The sequence below is a fragment of the Mirounga angustirostris genome, unplaced genomic scaffold, assembly GCF_029215605.1.
Source record: "Mirounga angustirostris isolate CCGP_5_RB_7025 unplaced genomic scaffold, mMirAng1.0.hap1 SCAF_1, whole genome shotgun sequence".
NCBI classification, from domain to species: Eukaryota; Metazoa; Chordata; class Mammalia; order Carnivora; family Phocidae; genus Mirounga; species Mirounga angustirostris.
The window spans coordinates 118,464,979-118,480,931 of NW_026991709.1; the positions used below are offsets into that span (position 1 = coordinate 118,464,979).

General features: G+C 35.8%; 1 protein-coding gene across 9 annotated transcripts in view; it reads left to right on the forward strand.

Moving 5' to 3' along the window:
- The window catches only part of TFDP2 (transcription factor Dp-2), a 179,770-nt gene that overhangs the window by 66,665 nt on the left and 97,152 nt on the right, over positions 1-15,953 (forward strand). The gene's annotated exons all lie outside the window — the stretch shown is intronic.

Below are 15,953 nucleotides of genomic sequence, written 5' to 3' on the forward strand. Positions count from 1 at the left end.
ATCTTGCTGTATGTATCTTTCAACAGTATCTTATAGTATGTAGAGATAACATACTGAAATATTTATGGTTGAAATGATAAGATGTTTGGGATTGGCTTCAAAATAATCCATTGGGGGAAGAAGAGTAAAGTGGGTGGAATTATAGATAAAACTATCTGTAAGTTGATTAAATTCTTTATGCTGGGTGATAGCTGTATGGGGTTTCATTATTCCTTTCTCTCCTCCCTTGTATACGTTTGAAACTTTTCATTATTAAAGGTAGGAACAAAATATATGTCATTATAATACAGATAGCTATGAGAGAAACATATACCCTCAAAGGGTATATGCCCTGGAGAGAAGGCTAGAGAAGTCTGTATTTCAGTATAAAAAAAGTCTAGCTTAATAATAAAGCCTGTAGAGTTATTGAGAATTTAAATACGTGTTATGAAACAGTAAAAGACATACTACAAGCCTTAATGCTTCTCATTTTTTCCCCAATTTTTTCATTGTAGTAAAATACACAACATAAAATTGACAGCTTTAGTCATTTTTAAGTGTACAGTTCAGTGGTATTAGGTACATTCGTGTTGTGTAGCCATTACCACCATCCATATCCATAACTTTTTATCTTGCAAAACTCAGATTTTGTGCTCCTTAAACAATAACTCCCCATTCTCCCCTCCCCTAGTCTCTGGCAACCACCATTCTACTTTCTGTCTCTATGATTTTGACTACTCTAGGTACCTCATGTAAGTGAAATCCTAATCGTAATTGTTTTTTTGTGACTGGCATATTTCATTTAGCATAATGTCCTGAAGATTCATCCATGTTGTCATATATGTCAGAATTTCCTTTCTTTTAAGGTTGAATACTACCATTATGTATATATACCACTTTTGCTTATCATTCATCCATCAGTGGACACATGGGTTGCTTCCATGTTTTAGCTATTGTGAATAGTGCTTCTATGAATATGGGAGCACAAATATCTCTTTGGGACCTTCTTTGGGTGTATACCTAGAAGTGGAATTTCTGGGTCATATGATAATTCTATTTTAATTTTTCAGAGGAATTGCCATTCTGATTTCCAGCAGCTGTACCATTTTACATTCCCACGAATAGTGCACAAGGGTTCCAATTTCTTCACATCCTTGCCAGTACTTATTTTTGTTTTTTGTTTTATTATAGCCATCCTAGCAAATGTAAAGTGATATCTTACTGTAATTTTGATTTGTATTTCCCTAATGACTAGTAATGTTGAGCATTTTTTTATGTGCTTAGTGGCCATTTGTATATCTTTGAAAGGTCTGCTCAAGTCCTATGCCCATTTTGAATTGGATTAATTATTTTTGGAGTTGAGTTTTAGGAATTGTTACGTATACTGAATATTAATCCCTTATAAGATAAATGATTTGCAGATATTTTCTTCTGTTCAGTAGGTTGTCTTTTCACTGTCTTTATAGTTTCCTTGGATGTGCAGAAGTTCTTTATTTTGCTAAAGTTCAATTTGTCTATTCTTTCGTTGCTTTTGCTTTTCGTGTCATACCTGTGACATGGTTGCCAAATTTAGCGTCCTGAAGATTTTCCCCAAAGCTTTCTTCTAAGAATTTTATAGTTTTAGTTCTTTAGTTTAGGTCTTTGATCCATTTTGAGTAAATTTTTGTATATGATTTAAGAGTCAAACTGGAATAAGGATATCCAGTTTTTCCATTACCATTTATTGAAAGACTGTCCTTTGACCATTGAATGGTCTTGGCACTCTTGTCAAAAATCAATTGACCATGTATGTAAAGGTTTATTTCTGGGCTTTTTATTCTGTTCCCTTGGTCTGTATGTCCGTATGTCAGTACCATAATGTTTTAATTACTGTAGTTTTGTAGTAAGTTTCAAAGTTGAGAATTGTGACCCCTTTAACTTTATTCTTTTTCAGGATTGTTCTGGCTATTTAGGATTCCTTGCAATTCCACATGAATTTGAGGATCAGCTTTTCCATTTCTTTGAAAAAGGCTGTTAGAGTTTTGATAGACATTGCATTGAATCTGTAAATCACTTTGGTTTTATTGACATCTTAACAATGTGAAGTCTTCTTATTCATGAACATATTTCATAGATTTAGGTCTTCTTTGATTATACTATTTCTTTTTGAAGTAATAGTGGTAATGGTTAAATAATTTTGTGAACATACTGGAAACCACTGAATTGTACACTTTAAAAGGTGAATTTTTGGTATGTGAATTATATCTTTATTTAAAAAAAACAAAACCAACAACCACTTTCTTTAACTTGATATCTACTTCCAGCTCTGATTTGATCTTCCCCTCATTGTCAGACTTCTTGGAAGAAACCATATACTTATAATCCCATTCTCAGCTCTAGTTCACTCTTCTGCCTCATGAAATCTGTCTTTGACTCCATTAGTTCATTGAAACTGCTCTTGGTTGTCTTTTTTTCTTTTTTATCAACATTTGATACAGTTAATTTCCCTCTTTGTTTTGTTTATTTTATTTATTTATTTTTTAAAGATTTATTTATTTTTTAAAGATTTATTTATTTGAGAGTGAGAAAGAGCAGAAGAGCAGGGTGAGGGGCAGAGGGAGAAGCAGACTCCCCACTGAGCAGGGAGTCCCACGCGGGGCTTAATCCTGGGACTCCGAGATCATGACCTGAGCTGAAGGCAGACGTTTAACTGAGCCACCCAGGCTTCCCCCATCCTTTTTTGGTTTGTTTGTTTGTTTTTTAAAGATTTATTTATTTGACAGAGAGAGCACAAGCAGAGGGAGCAGCAGCAGAGTGAGAGCAAGAAGCAGGCTCTCTGCTGAGCAGGGAGCCCAATGCGGGGCTCGATCCCAGGACCCTGGGATCATGACCTGAGCCGAAGGCAGACGCTTAACCGACTGAGCCACCCAGGCGTCCCTCCTCCTTTGTTTTTTTAAATAACATTTTAATTTTAGAATAGTTTTAGATTTGCAGAGAAATTACAAAGATAGTACAGAGAGTTCTCATAAACTCCTTAATCAGTTTTCCCTACTGTTAACATCCTACATTGGTCTTTAACATATGTTGATTAACGGAAGTCCATACTTCTTCATATTTCCTTAGTTTTTAGCTAATGTTCTTTTTCTGTTCCAGGAGAGCTATCAGGATACCATGTTACATTTCATGACCGTCATCCGTAGCCTCTTTTTGGCTGTGATGGTATCTCAGACTTTCCATGTTTTTAATAAGTTTTGAGGTGTAATTTTCAGGTATTTTGTAGAATGTCCCTTAATTGGGATTTTTCTGATGCGTTTCTCATGATTAGATCAGGGTTACTGAGTTTTTGAGAAAAAAACCACAGAGATAAAGTACCATTTTCATCACAGTGTATCAAAGGCCCATACTATCAACATGACTTATCACTGTTGATGTGAACCTTGATCACTTAGCTGAGGTAGTGTTTGTCATATTTCTGTACTATGAAGTGATTCTTTACCCTCCCCCCCTTTCCATACTGTAGTCTTTGAAAGGAAGTCAGTGGAGTGGTTGCTCTACCTACATCATTTATTTGGAATTCTTTTGCACCCTAGATTTGTCTCTTCTCTTATTTATTTATTATTTAATGCTTTATTTATATTAGTATGGACTCATGATATTTAGTTTACACTCTGGGTTATATAGTCCATTACTACTTAATTTTTTGCTTAAGTTACAACTGTAGCCATTGGGAACTTTCAGTTGGTTTTCTGTGTGCCTTTGACATTATGTCCCTTATTGTGAGTTTGGTTTTTTTCTTTTTTTGTTTGTTTTTGTTCTGAGCACTTATTTTTTTTTAGCACTACAAGATGCTCCAGGCTCATTTTATATCTTTCCTGCCCACTCTTCAGATCAGTCATTTTTCCAAAGAGTCCTGATTCTTTTTAACGGAGAATGTTATCAGAAACCAAGATCTTGGTGCTGCTGGGTAAGCTCATTGCTACTGGGAGGGTGTCTTTCTTTTTGAATCACTGTTTTTTTGTGTGTCTGTAATACCATACTTTTTAAGACTTTCATAGAAAGCAGTACAATGTAACAGTTAAGAACAAGGCCTCTAGAGGACTTGGTGTGATCTTGGTTGCACTTCTTACACCCAACCGAATGTGTGAACCTGAGTAAGTTGATCTCTCTAAGCTAAAGTATCCACATCTGTAATGATGCAGATAATGATAAGTTGCTCATAGAGTGTCTAAGGATTAAATGAAGTAGTGCACATAAATCATTTAGCACAACACATAGCACCTAGTAAAGCATTCATTAAGCACTTACTCCTTTTTCTCATATTAATATTTTCATCTTCCTTTTTGGCTGCTCTCTTTCAGTCTACTCTCCTAGCTCTTTATCTTCTAAATGTTAGCGTTCTATGGGGTTTTTGTCTTAGGTTTCTTCTCATGTTGTCCATTCTCCCCAGGCATTTTCATCTATTCTCACTGCTTTAGTTATCATTTACTTGGTATATGGACTATTCTCAAATCTATATCTCTGACCAAACTTTGTCTTGAGTTGTTATATATCCAGCTGCTTATTGAATACCTTCATTTGAGTAACTTCTCTGTATCTCAGACTCCATCTGTCCAGAATTAAAGTGATTATTTCACCCTCTCAAAACCTGCTCTCCCCTTTTCCTTATGTGACTGAATAGTAAGTAGTACCATCCACCCTTTGCCCAAACCAGACAGGAGGCCTCATCTTTTATTCTTTTTTCTTTCTCTCTGCTTCCAATCAAATCATTTATAAGGCTTGTTCATTCTGCATCCTCAGTCTCTCGGCCCTCCCCATGCCTTTTCTCTGTCTCTGTTGCTACTATCTATCTTAGTTCAGACTACTAGAAACCATTTCCTGGATTACGGCAACTGCTGTACTTACTTCCAGATTTATTTCTTTCTGTTTCACTTACTGAAGTATAGCTCTCAAACACAAATCTGAACAGTCTTTCTGTTAAAAAACTAGTTTATAGTTCCTTATTGCCCTTAAGATAAAGTCCAAACTCTGATTTGAAAGATCCTTGGGGCGCCTTGCTGGCTCAATCAGTAGAGCATGCGACTCTTGATCTCAGGGTTGTAAGTTTGAACCCCACATTGGGTGTAGAGATTCGTTAAAAATAAAATTAAAAACAAAATTTAAAAAAACCTTTCATGATATGGTTCTTGCTTTTATCTTTAGCCTGATCTCAGATGCCTCTTCTTCTGCCACATTGAACTACATTCTCTCTCTTCACTTTGTCTCTGACTTTGCCCTTCTCTATACTCTTCTCTGCACCTGGAATGCCATGATCCCTGACATGGTCCTCCATTCCACTCCTGATAACATATTTCACCAGGCTAATTTCTGTTTATTACTCACATCTAAGTTTAGGTCTTATTTCCACTTGGCCCATAAGCCTCTAATACTCTCTCCTTATCCCTATTGTAGCATTTATCACACTATACTTTAATGATTGGTTTACTTATTGGTCCCCCTCTCCTGACTCTGTAAAGTCAAAGACTTCATTTTAATTAATCATTGTATTTCTAGGACAGATATTTCAAAGTATCTATCCCATAGTATCTGTCCCAAACTAGGAACGTTGTTGAAAGAATATATGTCTTTACCTTCTGTCCGTAATTCCTTTGGCCACTGGGCAAATTCCGATTTACTCTTTAAAATCTAGCTGACCACAAATTCCTCAGCAGCTCCTTGTTACTATGCCTCCTTTGTGTTAACCTTTGGACTCTATGCATACTTTATTATTGTCCTTATCACATTATATTGTATTTCTTTATAGCTTGCCCTTTTCTTTTGCTTAACTCTGAGCTCCTTGAGGGCAGGGTCATTTTTCCTATTTTTGTCTTCAGAGTCTAGCTTGGTGTGTAGCACAGTTACATTCAGTAAATATTGAACAGCAGGGGTTTGTTTTGCCATACATTTCCAGACTTTTTTTTTTTTTTTTAAGATTTTATTTATTTATTTGACAGAGAGAGACACAGTGAGAGAGGGAATACAAAGCAGGGGGATTGGGAGGGGGAGAAGCAGGCCTCCCGCTGAGCAGGGGTTTGTTTTGCCATACATTTCCAGACTTTTAATAAAAATGTTTATCTAATCTTTGAGAAGTGTATAAAGAAGGAACTTATCTCAAAACTTTTTGAAAAAAGTGTTAAGGAATTTAGTGAATAAGGTTTCTGAGCTTTGGTCTTCGGGGACACATATTTAAGAGTTGGAGGTTTCAAAGTTACATAATTAATTAAAATAAGAACAAGCCTGAAGATAATTATATTCAGTTATATAACCAGAGGAGTAGTAGAGGAATTAAAAGCAGTTGAGTATTTGTATATCCTTGTTATAAATCATATAATTGTGCATCATTAAGAAGAATGGAAGGTAAAATATTGTAACATAGAGCTTCATGATATCTGGTGTTTAATTATCATCAGTATCTTTGGTGAAGATCAGGGATCTCTGTTACCTTAGAGGCACATGCTATTGGGTGGTCTGTACGTTTGGATATTTCTGGCATGTGGAAAGAGGCCATACTTGCCTGCAAGCTATGTACAGTCCTCTGGGAAGCTACCTGATTGGCAGCTGTTAGGAGGGTTGCACTTGTGGGATGAATTGCTCATGTCTTTGCAGGTGAGTGAGGTCTGCCATATGTCCTCCACTTGTTCCTTTGTGACCTCAGCAGAGCAACTCCACTCGGCCAGCTCCTTCATTGCTTGCGCATCAGATTTAAAACATGCGTGCCTTACACTGACTGCCAGTTCCGCACCATCCAGGGGATTGCAGTAGCCTATGGCTATTCACACTACAACCTATTAAAATGAATTCAGCAACGCAGAAGAGGGGATCACTGAATAATCAGATTCCTCCTGTGGAAGCAGAGCTAATGGAAAGGATGAGAGAAAGCTGTGATAGAAAAGGGAATGAAAACCCTCGAGGATACAGTTGCAACATAGAAAAAGTTGCTTTGGAACTAAAAATATATTCATAGAATTCTTAAATCTAAGAAAGATTGAAAATAAAAATGGCCAAAGATGTACAGTGAGCAAAACAATATTGATATCAAATAAAATATACTAAGAGCCTCAAGGCCTTAAAGAGACAAAGAGGAATATTGTATAGTGATACAAGGGAACAATCAAACCAACAATCCAATTTTTAGCGAATGGGCAAAACTTATGAATAAACAGTCACAGAAAAAGAAATACTAATGGTTCTTACACAGATGAAAAGGTACTCCGCCTTGTTCATAAAAGGTGTAATTTAAAAGTACACTGAGTACCACTTTCCACTCTATAAGATTGGCAAGTATTAAGACGTTTGCTAAAACACTGTTGTCAAGGGTGTAGGGTAACATATGATGTCTTATACGAGCATAAATTAGTGCAGCCTTTATGGGAAGCAATTTCACAATAATTAATCATTCACATTTCCTATAACCCAGCAGTCCCCATTTTAGGAATTGGTTATACTGATGTGCTGGCAGATTTGGAAAGTGAAGATTAATCTTCGCAGTATTATATGTAATAGCAAAATATTGCAAACTAAGTTCACCAGTAAGATTTGATTGGTGTTCAATACACATAATGGAATAGTGTGTGGATATAAAATTGGGAATAAGAATGCTAAGTACAAATATTAAATGATCTACAAAGACACATTAAGGTAACAAAAATGCAGATCAGCGTGCTGTGTATATAACCATTTGTTTAAAAAGAAGCGACATACAAACACATAATGTTTCTTGTAAAGATGCGCAAAGACTTGACATTCCTTACCTGGTGGTAGAGAAACTGTGACTTTCACAAAGCAGTTTTTAATTTTAATGAAGTCCAGCTTATCAGTTTTTTCTTTCAAGGTTCATGCTTTTTGGTGTTGTGTCTAAAAAGTCATTACCAGGGGCACCTGGCTGGCTCAGTTGATAGAGCATGTGACTTGATCTCGGAGCAGTTGAATTTTGTATATTAATCTTGTATCCTGCCAGCTTGCTATAATCACTGAGGAGTTTTTTCAATTGTAAATGGTATTTTTAATTTCAATTTTCAGTTGTTCTCTGCTAGTATGTAGACATGCAGTTGGTTTTTGTATTTCGATCTTATGGCCTGCCACCTTGTGTAACTCAGTTGTAGTAAGTCTTTTTTAAATTCCTTTGGATTTTCTCTTTTTTGGTAAGTTTTTATTTAAATTCCAGTTAGTTCACATACAGTGTAATATTAGTTTAAGGTGTACAATATTGTGATTCAGCACTTCCATACAACACCCAGTGCTCATCACAAGTGCCCTCCTTAATCTTCATCACCTATTTAACCCATGCCCCTGCCCACCTCCCCTCTAGTAACCATCAGTTTGTTCTCTATAGTTAAGAGTCTATTTCATTGTTTGCTTCTCACTCTTTTCTTTTTTCCCTTTGCTCATTTGTTTTGTTTTTTAAATTCCACATATGAGTGAAATAATACGGTATTTGTCTTTCTCTGACTGGCTTATTTCACTTAGCATAATACTCTAGCTCCATTCACATCATTGCAAATGGCAAGATTTCATTCTTTTTATGGCTGAGTAATATTCCATTGTATATATGTGTACCACATCTTCTTATCCATTCATCAATTGATGGACACTTGGGCGTTTCCATAATTTGGCTATTGTAGATAATGCTGCTATAAACATCAGCAGGTATCCCTTTGAATTAGTATTTTTGTATTCTTTGGGCAAATACCTGGTAGTGCAATTGCTGGATTATAAAGTAGTTATATTTTTAACCTTTTTTTTTTTTTTTTTTTAAGATTTTATTTATTTATTTGACAGAGACACAGCTAGAGAGGGAACACAGCAGGGGGAGTGGGAGAGGGAGAAGCAGGCTTCCCGCCGAGCAGAGAGCCCGATGTGGGGCTCGATCCCAGGACTCCGGGATCATGACCTGAGCCGAAGGCAGATGCTTAACGACTGAGCCACCCAGGCGCCCCTATTTTTAACCTTTTTGAGGAACCTCCATACTGTTTTCCACAGTGGCTGCACTAGTTTACAATCTAACCAACAGTGCAAGAGGGTTTCTCCACATCTTCACCAACACCTGTTGTTTCTTTTTTTTTTTTTTAAAGATTTTATTTATTTATTTGACAGAGAGAGAGAGAGAGCACAAGTAGGCAGAGAGGCAGGCAGAGGGAGAGGGAGAAGCAGGCTCCCCGCTGAGCAGGGAGCCCGACGCGGGGCTCGATCCCAGCACTCTGGGATCATGACCTGAGCCGAAGGCAGCCGCTTAACCAACTCAGCCACCCAGGCACCCCATACCTGTTGTTTCTTGTGTTGTTGCCCTTCTGATAGGTGTGAGGTGATATCTTATTGTAGTTTTGATTTGCATTTCCCTGATGATAAGCGATAATGAGCATCTTTTCATGTATCTGTTGGCCATCTGTATGTCTTCTTTGGAGAAATGTCTGTGTATTCTGCCCATTTTTTAATTGGATTATTCATTTTTGGGGTATTGAATTTTTTAAGTTCTTTATATATTTTAGATACTAACCCTTTATCAGATATGTCATTTGCAAATATCTTCTCCCATTCTGTAGGTTGCCTTTTAGTTTTGTTGATTGTTTCCTTCACTGTGCAGAAGCTTTTTATTTTGATGAAGTCCCAGTAGTTTATTTTTGCTTTTGCTTCCCTTGCTCAGGAGACATCTAGAAAGAAGTTGCTATGGCCAATTTCAAAGAAGTTATTGCCTGTGCTCTTTTCTGGGATTTTCATAGTTTCAGGTCTCCCATTTAGGTCTTTAATCTAAATTTTGAGTGTTTTTTTTTAATTTATTTTTTTAATTTAAATTAAGTTAGTTAACATATGTGTTATTGGTTTCAGAGGTAGAGGTCAGTGTAAATTTTCAGTATGGTGTAAGAAAGTGGTCCAGTTTCATTCTTTTGCATGTTCTGTCCAGTTTTCCCAGCACATTTTTTGAAGAGACGTTCTTTTTCCTGTTGGATATTCTTTCCTGCTTTGTCAAAGATGAGTTGACCATATAGTTGTGGGTCCATTTCTGGATTTTCTGTTCTGTTCCATTGGTCTATGTGTCTATTTTTGTGCCAGTACTGTACCGTTGTGATTACTACAGCTTTGTAATATAACTTTAAGTCTGGATAAATTCCTTAGAATTTTCTGCATATACTATCATGTCATCTGTGATTAAAGACAGTTGTACTTTTCCTTTCCAATTTGTATTTCTTTTTCTTTCCTGATATCACTGATTAGGACTTCAGAGTTCTAAGTTGAATAGAAATGGTGAGAGCAGAAATCCTTGCCATGTTCCTGATCTTAGGAGGAAAGAAAGCATCAAGTCTGTGTTATTAGGTATGATATTAGCTGTAGAATTTTCATAGCTGCCTTCCATCTGGTTGAGTAAGTTTCCTTTCTAATCTTAGTTTTCTGAGTGTTCTGATCGTGAACAGTTGTTGGAGTTTGTTAGATGTTTTTTTCTGTACCTATCACAATGATTATATATGGTAGGGTATTTTTAGCCCATGAGTATGGTGAATTACATTGATTGATGTTTACATGTCACAAAAACTTTGAATTTCCTGGATGAACACCACTTAATTGTGAGAGAAACTTATAAATTCTCCATTTGGAGAGTATTGTTGCTTAGAACCTGTTCTATACTATTTTTTTCTTTAAAGATTTTATTTATTTATTTGACACAGAGAGAGCGCGAGCAGGAACACAAGCAGGGGGAGTGGGAGAGGGAGAAGCAGGCTTCCTGCTGAGCAGGGAGCCCGATGTGGGGCTTGATCCCAGGACCCTGGGATCATGACCTGAGCCCAAGGCAGTTGCTTAACGACTGAGCCACCCAGCCACCCCATATAAGTAAAATCTTTTTTTTTTTAAAGGTTTTATTTATTTGACACAGAGAGAGAGAAAGAGCACAAGTAGGCAGAGAGGCAGGCAGAGGGAGAGGGAGAAGCAGGCTCTCCACTGAGCAGGGAGCCCGACGTGAGGCTTGATCCTGGGACCCTGGGATCATGACCTGAGCCAAAGGCAGACGTCTAACGACTGAGCCACCCAGGCGCCCCTGTTCTATTCTGTTTTAAATCGTTTCTAATCTAGAGATGATTCTGGGATCCTGAGTAGCAGCAGGGAACCAGCTAAGGTTAGAGTACATACATTTATAGTGAAACTAATTGTTTCAGGCTTTGTAACATTTTTAAACATCTTCACAGCCTGGGAACAGGAATAAAAGAATTTGTGGGCTAAGCAGTAGGAACAGAAGGAATTCACAATTCTACCAAAAGTGCTGCTGGAATGGCTCCCTATAGGGACCATAATAGTGCATTTCTGCCAAGAAGGGAACCTTTACTTTCTTTTTTTTTTTTTTTTAATTTTAATTCAATTAGCCAACATATAGTAAATTCTAGTTTCAGATACAGAGTTGAACCTTTACTTTCTTGGTGAGAAAAAATCTAAAAGGAGTTGGAAAGATGGAAAAGGTAGGGATTGGTGTTAAAGATTATTTCAGTGTTCAAAATCTTAAAAATAAATTAGCTTATATAATTTAGACTTGTATGTTTAATTTAAAAGGCTGCTAACGCTTACCCATATTCTCTTTCTCGGATTTTACTTCACTCTTTAAGTCCTAAAATATCTAGTACGCTTTTGTTTTATTTTATATTACTTTAAACAGTAGGTATAAGCAACATTTGGTTGCTATTTCTATACAGATTCTTTGGCAGGCTTCTAAATCTGAGGTCATATTAGGGTGAGTTTGGCCTCTCTTACTGTGTAAGACTTAGTAAGAGATTTTATTTTAATAAACACAGTGAATGGTTCTGGCTTTGCCTTTTGAATCTGGGTTTGGTTTCAGGATATTTAAAAATATCTTAATGATCTGAAAATAGACACCTATCCCATTCTACAAATAGTTTTATTGACCTGCTCATTCCAGTAGCTCGCTTTTCCTGAAGGACCTGTGCCATCTGATCCTTTTTCTCTCTTGCATTTTTCCAGTGTTTGTCTACAAGATAAGTTTTATTACATAAAACCTAAACAACAGCGTTAGGTTACCATAATAAATAATTAAATATTAGAATTAAATAAGAATTACCTTTTAGAAATAAAGTATAAAGAGTTCCTGATTTAAAACAACAACAACAACAACAGAAAATATTAAAGTGTTTTTAAATAGGCTGTGGTTACCGCATTTTTTATCTTTCTGTTAACTGCTTTCACAATGTATATTGTGGTTAGGTAGAATTACATCACTTTGCTCTGTGTCTTGATTGCATGTTGTAGATTTATAAACAGCTTTAATAATGCAATATGTTATACCTGAGTCATAATAAAATGACTTGTTCATTTTTAATATAAAATTTTAATCTCTGTTCTGATAGTTCATGTAAATTGCTTTATTTTATTATATTTTATTTTTTAAAGATTTTACTTATTTACTTGAGAGAAAGTGTGTGAGCACAGAGGGAGAGGGAGAAGCAGACCCCCGGTGAGCAGGGAGCCTGATGGGGGGCTTGATCCCAGGATTCTGGGATCATGACCTGAGCTGAAGGCAGACACTTAACCCACTGAGCCACCCAGGCACTCCCTAAATTGCTTTATTTTAAAAAGTATGATGATACCTATTTTTTATAGTTCTTGAAATAATTGTTTTTTATAAAAGGGTGATATACTTAAATTCTTCTTTTTGGAGGAAAGGATATCTGCAAACTTGTTTCTTTATTATTTTAATACCCACTTTTATAACTCAATTGGCAGAGTAGAGTACTGTTGAAATTAAAAGGTCTTTATGTGATTTCTTACTTAATTAGTATTTTGAAAATGGAGTTGATCTGATTGTTTTGTTTCCTATTCCCATATGGCCCATTATATTCTCATCGAAGAAAACCTTTCCACATCTTTAACTTGAGCTAGCCATCTTGCTTACTACTGGTAACAACTATACTGGTTACTTTCAAACCCTAAGGGAAGAAGATGATTTTGATTGCAATTGGAATTTAATTCTAAAACTCACATCTTACATGTTTTCATTTTTAAATTTCCTTATCTAAATTTGTCTTGTTTATGACCAACATAAAATGTGCATGAGTTGCCAAATCCAAAGGCAAAATATAAAAAAACATGCCATAAAGCTATTTAACAGCTTTGTTGCCAACATAGTGTTTTTTTTTTTATTATGTTATGTTAGTCACCATACAGTACATCATTAGTTTTTGATGTAGTGTTCCATGATTCATTGTTTGCGTATAACACCCAGTGCTCCATGCAGAACGTGCCCTCTTTAATACCCATCACCAGGCTAACCTATCCCCCTACCCCCCTCCCCTCTAGAACCCTCAGTTTGTTTCTCAGAGTCCATAGTCTCTCATGGTTCATCTCCCCCTCCGATTACCCCCCTTCAATCTTCTTTTTTTTTAACATATAATGTATTATTTGTTTCAGAGGTACAGGTCTGTGATTCAACAGCCTTACACAATTCACAGTGCTCTTTTTAAAGATTTTCAGTTATTTATTTGAGAGAGAATGAGAGAGAGTGAGCGCACAAGCAGGGGGGAGGGGCAGAGGGAGAGGGAGAGAAGCAGGCTCCGCCCTGAGCAGAGAGCCCGATGCAGGACTCGATCCCAGGACCCTGGGATCATGACCTGAGCCGAAGGCAGCCACTTAACCAACTGAGCCATCCAGGTGCCCTCCGCCCCCCGCAACATGGTGTTTTTAAAATTAAATCTAGCAATTTAAATATCACATGTTTATTGTTCAGGAAAGATTAAATTACCTAATCTGACATTTAACCTAGTTTCTCCTCCTCCTCTATTTTTTTTTCTTTTAACCCACTCCCTCCCTCTCTTCTTTTTTATAAATTACATAGTAAATAAAAGTGGTAGCTGAAATATTCTTTTTTTAAAGTTGTATCTGTCTTGGCTTTTAATGGCATAGATTTATTCTTGTCTATTTTTATGCTTTACATATGGAATCCTATGGTATGTATTCTTTTGTGACTGCCTTTCCTGCTCAACATTATGTATGTGAGATTCATCCATATTGTATGTAGTTGCAGTTGATAATTTTCTCATTGCTATATAATATTACACTGTGTGAATAAACCATAATTTATCCATTCATTCTAATGTTATTGGGCATTCGGGTAGTTTTCTGTTTTGGGATATTACAATTAATGATCTTATGAACATTCTAGTCCATGTCCTTTGGTGAACACATACATGCATTTCTCTAGGGCATATGCCTAGGATTGAATTTGTTTGGTTAGAATATACATATGCTCAGCTTTAGTAGATACTTCCAGATGACTTTTTCCAAAGTGATAATACCAGTTTACACTATTACTAGCAGTATATGAAGATTCCCTATTGCTTATATTCTTGCTAATACTTGGTATTTTTCATCTTTTTCCTTGTCCTCATTCTGGTGGGTGTATAGTGGTAATGCACTGTGGTTTTAATTTGCATTTCCCTTGTGATTAATGCGGTGAAGAATCTTTTCCATAGTTTTTGGTTATGGAATTACGATAAAATATTGTTGTAGTATACAGTTCTATATCAGATACATTTTGTTTCATTCCAGGGAGCTGAATTATAAGAATTTACAAGCATTACATGCGCTTAAAGGATATTATAACAAGTCAAGGCCATGGATGTGGATTTTGAAAATAGCATACATTTAATACTTGAAGTAAGACTGAAGTGATAATATAATATCCTGTAATATAACATCTAATGAAATTTGGTTTGAATCTGTCAAGTGTATTTTTATAATTGAATTTTATTTCCATATAACTTCAGTTATGAAATTGAACATATGTTTTTGGCAAAAAGAAGTAAGTAGGTTGATAGACTTTGCTGGCTATTGTAAGAAGAAGCATTACTAGATTCAAATAAAATATTTATAAAACACTGCACAGATTTTTATATTACTTTTAGAGCTTTGATAACTTTGAAATGTTCTTTTTTTTTTTTTATGTTAACCTCTTGGTTTTCTTTCCATTTTATCCACACATACCCTCTTTGTAACGCTACACGTGTAATTCTCAGAATTGATTCCTTTCTTTCTGTTGTCAGAATCTTTAGCATGAGGTGGAAAATACAAAACAATGCAAAACCTCTCCACCAAAACAATTATGTGTGTGTGTTTATATAATTTTATTTACATATTTATCTAATTTAGTTTTAATGTATTTACTATATTTAATATAATTTGATATAAATATAATTTTATTAGCCTCATTGGTATTTTAAGATTATATTGTAATGGCAGGCTCTTGAGAACAAAATAGGACTCGTCCCTAGCATAGTACCTGACTCATAAGGGCTTAATATCTGTTTGTTGAGTGGATGAAATGATGACAAAATTCTACTGTCAGGTTTTTCTTTTCTCAGGTTTTCTTGGAGTTTCCACTTGTCTCCTCCCCTCCGATTTTGGCTCTCTAGTTTGTAAAGGAGTATTTGAGGGGAATAAAAGAAAGTTGGTGGTGAAATTTTTCAAAGTGGAACTTTCTCTTAAGATAATCAGTGAAGTAAGAAATTCTACTATATATTGATTATTTACAAAAAAGAGAACTAGAAAAAAAATTATGTTTTATGAGGAAGAAAATAAAAGAATTTCCAAATATGAGGAAAGAGAACTGGAGGCAGAGAGATTAGAAACAATTAAACTGTGTCTGAGTTGCATCTGTTATCCTAGATGATATTAATGAATTTTGTGTTGAGTGTTTTTTTTCTCAGCTTTTTTTCTATTCTGGATCACAGAATTTTACAGTGTACTGTTTAGTTAAAAAAGCAGCTAATCCTCTAGAAATTGTTTTGCTGGCCAGTTTTTAAAGGTTTCCTTGGTTTTTGGTTCCAGATCTTTAGACCTCACTATGAACCAACAACAATTCTTAAAGAAACATGGATACAGTCATTGGAAAATCTTAAGCATATGTGTTAGCATGGCTGTAGAGAAAATACATGGGGCTTAGGGCTGATACTTCAGGGTTTTGTTTAATA